Source organism: Patagioenas fasciata, chromosome 5 (genome assembly GCF_037038585.1).
Source record: "Patagioenas fasciata isolate bPatFas1 chromosome 5, bPatFas1.hap1, whole genome shotgun sequence".
NCBI lineage: Eukaryota > Metazoa > Chordata > Aves > Columbiformes > Columbidae > Patagioenas > Patagioenas fasciata.
The window spans coordinates 44,400,295-44,410,000 of NC_092524.1; the positions used below are offsets into that span (position 1 = coordinate 44,400,295).

Consider the following 9,706-nt stretch of genomic DNA (forward strand, 5'->3'; position numbering starts at 1 on the left):
GAAAAGCTGAAAACTAACTTTAGTTGTGCCACTCTCATCCCACATGGCTTCATGTCCTTGATCTATTTCCTTGCCTATAAAATAGGGTCCGATTACTTTAAATCAGCTATCTCATACAATTGCTGTGGTTGTACATGTTGTGACTACTGAGTATCCTTATAATAAATAAGTCATATAAAATACTGTCCAAAACTCTAAGTAAGCATTCACATGAGATTGCAGGGACAGGTATTTCATAATGGACTCACTGCACAATTTGCACTATTGAAAACATCTGTGCTTAGTTCTGGACTGGTGTGTGTGCCATGTTTTATTTGCTGAAGCTATGTAAACAGCCACGGTTCTTAAGGCAGAGAAGTTATGAGTTGTGTGGAAACAAATGCCACAGGAACATTTAAAAAAAAAAGTTATCTGAGAGTTTTACTCCTCTGCAGACCCAGTGACATCATATTGAGTAAAGGCTTCCAAAATGTGACTGCTGAAGCTCCTGTAAAAGATCCAGGAGCAACTTCTCATAAAGTTTTCAGCCAGGCAGTAATACTGGTAAAAATAGGAAAGAGTGATTTTTACTGCCGGGAAGAAATTAATAGCATAGGAAAATCCAGTTTCCTTTCACACCAGTTCAGTCTCACTCAGCATGTTCCTCTCCCAGTGCAGCTCCACACCGGCCCTCAGCTGCTGAGCATACGAGCGCTGCCTTATGAGAAATTAATGTTCATGAATACTCACAGACATACTTTTTTTTTTTTTCCACTTTGGGTGGACTCATAATTTAGAGCCATGTACTCGCCCTGAGGTGGCTTGTACTGGAGAGCGGTTTGAATCGCTGTGGATGCAGAAGCAGGGCAGAGCCTGTGTGTGCCTCTCATCCTAAAAAAACAGCCAGCAAATCCCCAAGAGAGCTTGCCAGAGAAGGAGCTGGCTCTGGCGTCAGGCAAATGCTGAACACACAGGCTTCATGAAAAAGGGAGGACAGAAAGCCAAGGGGCTGGAAGAACACACAATAACTAATAGTGAATAAATGACTGCTGACCCTCCCCATCTCTGCCCTTCTTTTCAAACTGGTTTCAGAGTAAGGTTGTACATCAGCTGTTTACTTTAGGAGTCTTTAGTCAGCTCCACACATACAGTTTTAAACTCAAGTGAATCATCTTAAAACTTTTTTGGTGATCAGTTGTCTGCTGACATCCTTCTTAAATTCAAATACTTGTAATTAATTTTGCTGGCCATTTTACCTGTGATAATTTCAGCTTTTAGCAGGACAAATACTAATTGCTTAAAACATCTATTGGTCAATTCTTCTCTTAGAGTAAGTGCAGCTTACCTTTGGGTACTGCAGCTAATTGAGAGCTCTTGCTGAAATTTTCAAAGTTATGATATTTCCAAAACTGGGTTTGAGAATATCCCTTCCTGCCTCCGGTCTTGGGCATTGGATAAATATGAAAAACAGTTCCAAGATTTTCTCCCTCATGTTGCAGTGCTTAAGCTTACTGACAGGAAAGAGGAACAGTGGATGATTAATTTTAAAACAAAACATTCCTGCCAGCCCTCTGGAGCTAAATGGAAGTTACGGTGACTGAGGCATTTATGGTGAGTATTTCAAAGTGAGATATATTTATCCCATGACAACACTCTATTACCATGACATTTTGTGGTATACATTTAATAATGAGTAACCTTTGTATAATAGTTTTCGTATGATGGAATTCGTTACATCAGTGAAATAAAGCTATTTTACTATTTCTGGAGCAGACACATTCCAAGGTGGTTTGTTTTTTTTTTTTCCTTTTGTTAATATGCTTGCTTTCCATGTTTCTCATTCAGTCAGCAAAAACATCCATTGATTAACACTACAGTTAAAATTCCAGCTCATGTAATTCTCTGTATTATGCTTGACATCAGTCAGATTTATGAAACTTAAAGTAATGATTAATAGTACTGGTTTTAGAAGGCTGACTTCTTCTGTGAATTCTGATCTGTTGCGCTGATTTAGTAGGCATTTAAGGTTAAAGAGTCAACATAAGACTGTACAATCCATATTTAACTTGATAAATATTTTAAGTTTCTTTACAGCAGCAGCTGGTTTTATTCTTTTAATCAAAGAAGTGTTTTGTAAAGCTATTCTGCTTTTTGGTCCATAACAAATGTTTACTTTAGAGTAGGAAAAAGGTTGCCTGTGCTCACATAGCTACATTAGGCATGCTCTCTTGCTGTACTGCGGGGGGAGTTACATTCACAAATAGAAAATAAAAATGGAATGACAGACAGGAAAAAGCAAACACTATTTGTAGTGCCTTATCTTGCAGACATATGTCAAAATACCGAAGAGAAATAATTGAAAAGGGGGTGTTAGGAATGATTCTTCAGAGATCCTGATGATTTGCATCCAGCAAATGGCTGATGAGCACAACTGTGTCTGGGTTTGGACTGTAACCACAGGGAAGGTGGCAGGGCCAGTACTGTCAGGAGGCAGCGGGGCCACGTGCACAATGGCTGAAAGAGCGACCACCCAAAGCGACGCATTTCAGCATTGAAGATGCACAGAGACATGTATCAGTTGACCTCAGCCTGTGACCAATGGAGTAAAGCGTCACTAACTCAAAAAGGTAACTTGGGCTCTGCTTTTCAAAGGCTTTGTGAATCAGCATAAGCACCTTATAACAAATGCAAAACTTTCTCGGTAACCAAGTGCAACTGAGATAGGACTGGGAGGCAGGGAGAGGGGGCGTTCCTATGAGCAAACCTCTAGCAGCAAAGTCTCAGCTGCTCTTTTTTACAGTAGTGTCTGAAACACCATGCAGTAAATAAGCCAAACTGTTAGGAAATAGTGCATCACTCATTCTGAAAGTGTATATGTGCACCTTCTGATTGCTTAGGTCACCCAAATCAGGAGTCTCAGAATCTCCCATCAGGAGTCTTGAAACAGAGGTGGAAAACCAGGGCCAAGTCTCATTTGTTCAGTGGCAGCAAAACAGTAAGAAGATGCATGTTAACACCCACAAAAACAGGCCTTAAGCTTCCCTGGACCTAGAAAGGTATTCTGTGCCACTGCATGTTCCTAAGTTAATTTTTCACACTCTAAATCAGTATTCGGCTTGGGAGGCAGAGAAAAGATACAGCTTCACTTAAACAATGTTACAGTTTATTGTGGTCTTTGGTCCTCAGAGGGTTTTAATTTGTTTGGATGCAACAACTGTATTACAGCTGCAGGCAGAATCTTCTCTGTCTTCTTTTAGTGTCAACAGCAACATTTTCAGAAATTTCCTGTACTGCCTTGTTTGGCTTTTTTATTTCTTCCAGCTTTTATTTTATGTAATTAATCTTTGTATGCAGAGAGTTTAAGTTTGTGTTCTTCCTGTCTTGTTTTTGATCTCAAATCATCTGTTTGGTGTTTCACTTGTGCAGTAACCGCTACATCAACATTTTCCCTTTTCCTCTTCCAGATTCAGAAAGTCAGGCTCCAGAATTTGCCTAAGGCTACCATGTGAATTGCATGTCATATTCTGGGGCACCAAGCCCAGTGAAGGGGGGCCTGGCTCACTTCATCTTCAGATTGTTCTTCTGCATCTCCAGCCAAATACTTTGAGTTACAGTAGCTATAAAACAGTAGTGTAATACAGAATCACAGCCTGGATTTTTAGTCCATTGTGAAGATGTAAAACACACTGGCCAGCGTGATCTCTAATAGATTTTATTAGCATGAGATAATTGCATTTATGCAAGGTATCTATGCTACTTGAAACACACAAAAAATTAATATTGACTAATAGGCTGTTAATACTCTTTTAAATAAAGATAGTGTCTTCAAAACAAAACAACCACACACCCACACCCCGGCAGAAATGAGAGAGAAATAAAATACATATAAACCTATGAAAGACAGTGAGTGTTTATAGTCCCCTTGACTTTGTGGAGGAGCTGCACTGATGTCAAACAGTTGAGTTGCTGGCTCTAGATGTTTTATTCCTTCCTTTATTGCCTTGCCGTGCCAGGCTTACAGAACAGACAGGAGAAATGAAGGCTTACAACACTTGAAAATGAGCTGAAATTTTGCAGTGCTGGTTAAGTGTTTAACTGCTTGTCAAGGTTAACAATGTGTTTAGTGTGCACACATGAGGGAAATCTTAAACAAGTGGATTTACAGAAACAAGCCCTTGTTAGATTGAGAGCATAAAGGTCTATAGCTACAAGTTGGAAGATAATTGCTTGAAAATATTGCTATAAAAATAAACCAGAAACCTCCATGACCAGTTTCAGATAATGTCACGGGAACAGGCTGCATGCCAAGAAACAGCAGGGAAGGTGAGAATGAATGCTTGCTCCTGTGTCCAGCAGCCCTCCAGCACAGACCATCCACTCCCAGCCCAGCTGGATGCCCAAGTCAGGATCCTCTGGCCAGGAAAACGCATCATATAAATGGGAATAACAGAGAAGATAATCTGGCATCATAGCATCTAGAGTCTACAGCATGTTAGAGGAAGGATTGCACAAAACAGAGTTCCATCCTCAGTTCAAAAACTTCTCTTGCCCTCCCCTCCCCCTTTTTTTATATTTCTTTTTTTCTTCTTCTCTTCAGTGTCATGTGCAACTATTCCACGGCATGACAGTTGGGAGACAGCACCAGGTTACAGCTCCTACAGTCTGCAACAATACAGGTCCATAAACTTTTATTGAAAAATCTGCCTTGTTTGTCCGTTTCTACAGAGTTGTTTAAAGATACATGTCATTGAAAATGTATAATCTGGCAAAGACAGAGTTTGTATTGGCATTTTGTGCATCAAATGGGGAATAACAACATACTGAAGGCTGCAGTCTGGCCGCAGCCTGTAGGAGTTCACCTCCAGAGTATACTGGTAGTAGCTTATGTCCCCTCAAACAGCGGAAAGGACAGCGCCAGGGCTCCTGCTTTTTTTCTTACCATCTTCTTGGCCTTTCAGAATTACTTGCCACCTGTTTTCTCCTAGAAAGCAGTAAACAGGAAGCAAGCAGCACAGTTTCTGTGTCTGTAGCTTTGAACTTCTCTTCCTCATCAGCTTTCTGCCTGGGACATAATCTGAGATGTATTTTCACCTATTAAAAAGAGTCACTATAATTAGCATTTAGCATCAATACTTTAGAGGAACTATACAGTTAGAAATTATATACTTACATCAGAAACAATGCATTAGCCCCACTGTAATCTTTGTTTAAAGTCACTATGCAAGAAAATATTTGCTAGTATTTTCGACATCTTTTTTCAGATACAAAACAAAAAATTCTACAATGTTGCCCCTAATCATGAGCTAATTATAATAATATTGTAACAAATAACCTGAATTCTAAGATCCTTTTTGGAAATTATATCCTGCAAACACAAAAGCTAGAAATGATTTTTTTTGGAAAGCTGAGTATCTTTTGTGTTCATCTGATGTCAGGACTCAGGGCCTTAAAGGAAAAAATCAAATTACTATAAATCTGTGAGACTCACACACCCTACAAAGACCTCATCCCTTTACTGTGATAATATGAAATGCCTTTCCAGGGCATCTGCATTGTGTTTGTATCGACTTTAACATACTTTGATGTTTATTGACAAAGTAAGACCCTTAGTTTAAATAACAATCTGCACTTCTATCTTTTATAGTAACACAGTATCACATTCCAGCCTTGAAGAATAAATTTTGTTCAGAGGGTTCAAATTAAAAGGTAATGGAGAATCATAAATATTGGCTGAGCCTTAAATGCTATGAGACACAATGATTTTTAATGGGAATCTACAGTTTTGAGAAGGAAAAAGTTGGCTGAGGTTTTCCTGCAACTTGGCCATTTGATCCTGTTCAGAAAGACAAACTGAGCTGACAGGTGATTTTAAGGCCTCTAAAGCCACATGTTGAGAAAAAGATTAAGCCTCGCTAAGTGTGCTGGCTTCAACCTACAACAGCAATATTGAATCTTTCAGGGAATGAAGCTCACTGCCAGTCCTCTGACAGTCTATGGCAGGTGCAATGAAGGGAGTCAATTCAGTATGGCAGTGATGCAAAGCTAAACAGTACATTTTTGAGATCTTCAGTAAAATGAGGTGATGAAAACAGTTATTTTCCCAGTGAGTGGTGGCTTAATGACCCAGTGAATGCTGGAGCCAGTAGCATGTCTGCCACTGACTATTCCCCTTCACCAGAAGTCAGCAAGGAGCTCAGAGAATGAGGGCTTGCGGAAATGCACCTAGGTTTTTATTGTACATATTCTGTGCATAGGTATTATGTCACCTTCTCTAGGGTAGGTCAACTGGCATAAACAGTAAAAGATCATGTAGTTGTTAGAGGCTCATATATGGGACAAGTAAGCTGCTGGGACCTGGACACGGGAAGAGAGCAGTCTATTTTCACTCTTTGTACATTTATTTCTTTGTAACAACCTAAAATATTTCATGGCAGCATAAAGACAATAACAGAGAAAGAGAATCCTAGCAATGCGTATTTTTAAAGTGTCTTTTCACACAAGGTTCCTTAAGACCGACAAGTAAAAAGCTCTTGTCAGCCTTCCACTCCATTTATTTCTATAGCTCCAGAATGTGCTCTCCCTCCTTGCATCCTTCTGCAGCCCATTGCTGGCTCTTTGCTGTCTGGACACTCACTAGGATTCTAGCATTTTACCTAAATTCCTCAGTGGAAAAATATCAGAATGCTTCATTTCATCAGCTTGAAGTGCTTTGTTTTTCTACAGTTGAAGCACTTCAGTTCAGCTGTAATATTTTGAATTTAGCAAGATAACAAAATACCCTAACCTGGAAGCTCTGTAGTTATTAAAAAAAAAAAAAATTGAAGCTTACTATGGGTATATTTTGAGGGTACTTTATGTCATGAGAAATTCTGACTTTTTCTTCTGACTTCAAGCAAGAGGATTTTTTTTCTTTTTTTTTTTTTTTTTTTAAGGGAAAAGAATTTTCCCCGGAAATTTGAAACTGAAATTTAAAATTTTGTTGTTTTAATAAAAATAGTTATTGTCCAGCTGGTACCAAAAATATAGTTTCTTCCCCTAGAATTTAATCTTTTGATTGTCATTGACCATTCCATGATACATAGATTGACAGGTTTCTGTAAGAGAATGACTCTCCGCAGTCAATTTACCTTTGATTAAACATAATGGAAATTTCTGTTTGTCTTTGACCACACTCCTCTCGGGTTTAAAACAGTGCCTAAAACAGATGTCACCCAACAAAATTAACTGTAAGATAGCCTGATCTTTCAGTCTATCCAGGTGGCTATCTAGAGGCTTGTTCAGATTCCCTGCCAGCATGAGATTCGAACACACGTGGCCCCTTCAACACATTAGAGTGACACATGCTCCTCTCCCATCTCAGCCGGTCACAAGATCCCCAAACCACATGAGCTCCCCGGCTTGACTGCAACCACAGCTCTGCCCAGGGGTGTCCCCCCTCAACTCTGCCCCAAGCATCCCATGACAATGAGTTTTCCCTTTTGTTTTAGCCGTGTCCTCATTGTGCTGTCCAACTCCCCATCACCCATCTCCATACCACGATGCCAGTGTGTGAGTCTGTCGAACTACTGCTCCTCCCAAGCCAGGTGTGAGGCTGTACAGTTGGATAAGTCTGGGTAACCTGAGAAATCTGTGCCTGGCACCTGAAAGTTCTCTGTAATTAGTAGGTAGAATATAGAGCTCGAAATCATGCACAGGAGTCAAAACCAGCCTCATTCAGTGATGTAACTTCAATCACAGAAGAGTCCAGAGGTTACAGTCAAGTCATGTGAAATTATTTTCTAGCTAAACGGCAAGGTAACTCGTGTCATCCCAGTAGTCCATAATGTACTTCAAAACCAGAACAAAGATTTAGTTTGTCTTTTGTTATTGTTTGTTTGTTGGGTTTTTTTGTTTTTTTTTTTTTTTTTTTTGTCCTCGAATGAGTAAAGCTGTGTAGATGAGTCATGCAGGCCACTAGGTTTGTCTCACTGCCCAGAAAAGGCTGAACTTACACCTCCAGCATTTTCTAGACTCTTCTCTGTGGAAAAAAAGCAACATGAAAATGCTCTAATAAACAACTAGAGATTGAAGAGCGCATACTCTCTGAAGCTGAGTGGATGACTGCAATTCATTAGGTTTCAGAGGGGTGGAAAGTCCTTTCACAGGTGAATGAAAAAATATGTGTTTTTCCTCAGTTGGTTCACCCTCTACTAATTTCATAGTGACACAGTACAACAAACATTAGATAAAATAAAATACTTTAAAACTTTAACTGCAGTTATGCCTTCTACGAAATCAACAATGCTTTAAAATTAATTAGACTGTGTTAACCCTTCTTCGATTTCTGTTTATCTCAAGTCACTTTTCACATCAAAAAAAAACATATGATCAAAATGGTATATGATCAGAACACAAGCAATTCTGAAGTAAATATAGGAATACTTCAAAATGCCGTGACTATTTTACTTCCTAAGAAGAATTTTAGCAAGCTTAGGAATTTTTGGTCTTATTGATTGCTATGAGTCTTCTTGGCCTTTCAAGGTTACAAAAGTACATGCCAAAGGAATATTGTGAATTTCTGCAACTCAACAGCTATTCCATTTTCTGTAACCAAGATTTTCAGCCTAGCAGATTGGGATCAAGGAAGTCAATGTAGCCCTGATTTCTGTAAGGTAATTCATGACCTTTGAAAGAGGAATCAGTTGAAGTGTTAAGCACAGAGATAAGGAGGAGAATCTTTGTTTCGTGGATTTGGATCATTGCTTTGAAATCTTACTATGTCCAAAACCAGCCAAATGTACTGCACAGGTGAGAGAACTACTAAATGTGAAAGCCTCAGTACAAAATTAAGGGAGACATCTTTGGTTCTGCTTATGTCTTAAATCATTTTAAAGCCATAAAACTTCTCGTTTATGCCAGAAGGTCAAACCCTTGGTGGGACAAACCAAAGGGTGTAAATGGCGAAAAAAGGCACAAAGATATCCTGAAGAAGGACTTTTTGAAATATCAACTCTAACTGGCACATGTGTTTATAAGCTTCAGTTCCTTCTGTGGGCAGAAAGCCAGTGAGAGGACCGTTCCCTGAACCTACAAAGGAAATGAAGTTTGCTGGAAGGAAGCAGGAGGTATTGAGCTCTGGGCATCAGGGAGGGAAATCAACCTGCACGTGTGTGAGCTGATTCAACATGTTTCATAGGAAAAGAAAAAAAAAAGAAAACATTAGAGAGGAAACCTTCATAGTGTCTTTTTTTTTTTCCTTCTGCCCAGAAGCTGTACAATGAATGTGGAAATAAAATAAAATGCAATACAATACAATAAAATAAAATACAATAAAATAGAAATGAGATTTTATGTGTGTTTTTTTTTTTTTTTTTTTTTTTTTACACAGGCATTGATTTTTTAAAGTTTGGAGTTCTATTTATGCTACTCTTGCTACATTTCTGTCCTTCAAAATGGACTTCATTATATTACATTTATTTTGTAATATGGTATTTGTAAGCTCACAAGACACGGAGACTGAAGCTAAATTTTCTATTTTCCAATGTAAAGTTTTTCTTAATGTAGAGGTGTGTCAATAGAAAAAAAAATTTGTTGACAAACTTTCGTATGCAGTGTAACTCTTTCCATGGTCCCAAGATGTTTTACATTGTATAATATTAATTTATTTGAAAACCTCATCATGCAGGAGTTTCTAAATGCTAGCTGAGTTATACACAATCCACTTTCTGTGATTCAAGAAGAAAAAAAA

The 9,706-nt window shown here is 38.7% G+C and overlaps 1 long non-coding RNA gene across 1 annotated transcript in view; it reads right to left on the bottom strand.

The window, feature by feature from the left end:
- Positions 1 to 3,813: 3,813 nt before the first annotated feature.
- The window catches only part of LOC139828012 (uncharacterized), a 41,099-nt gene continuing 35,206 nt past the window's right edge, over positions 3,814 to 9,706 (bottom strand). Inside the window, exon 5 of the long non-coding RNA XR_011739173.1 lies at positions 3,814 to 5,070. This is a non-coding gene — a long non-coding RNA (uncharacterized lncRNA). The remainder of the gene's footprint in view (positions 5,071 to 9,706) is intronic.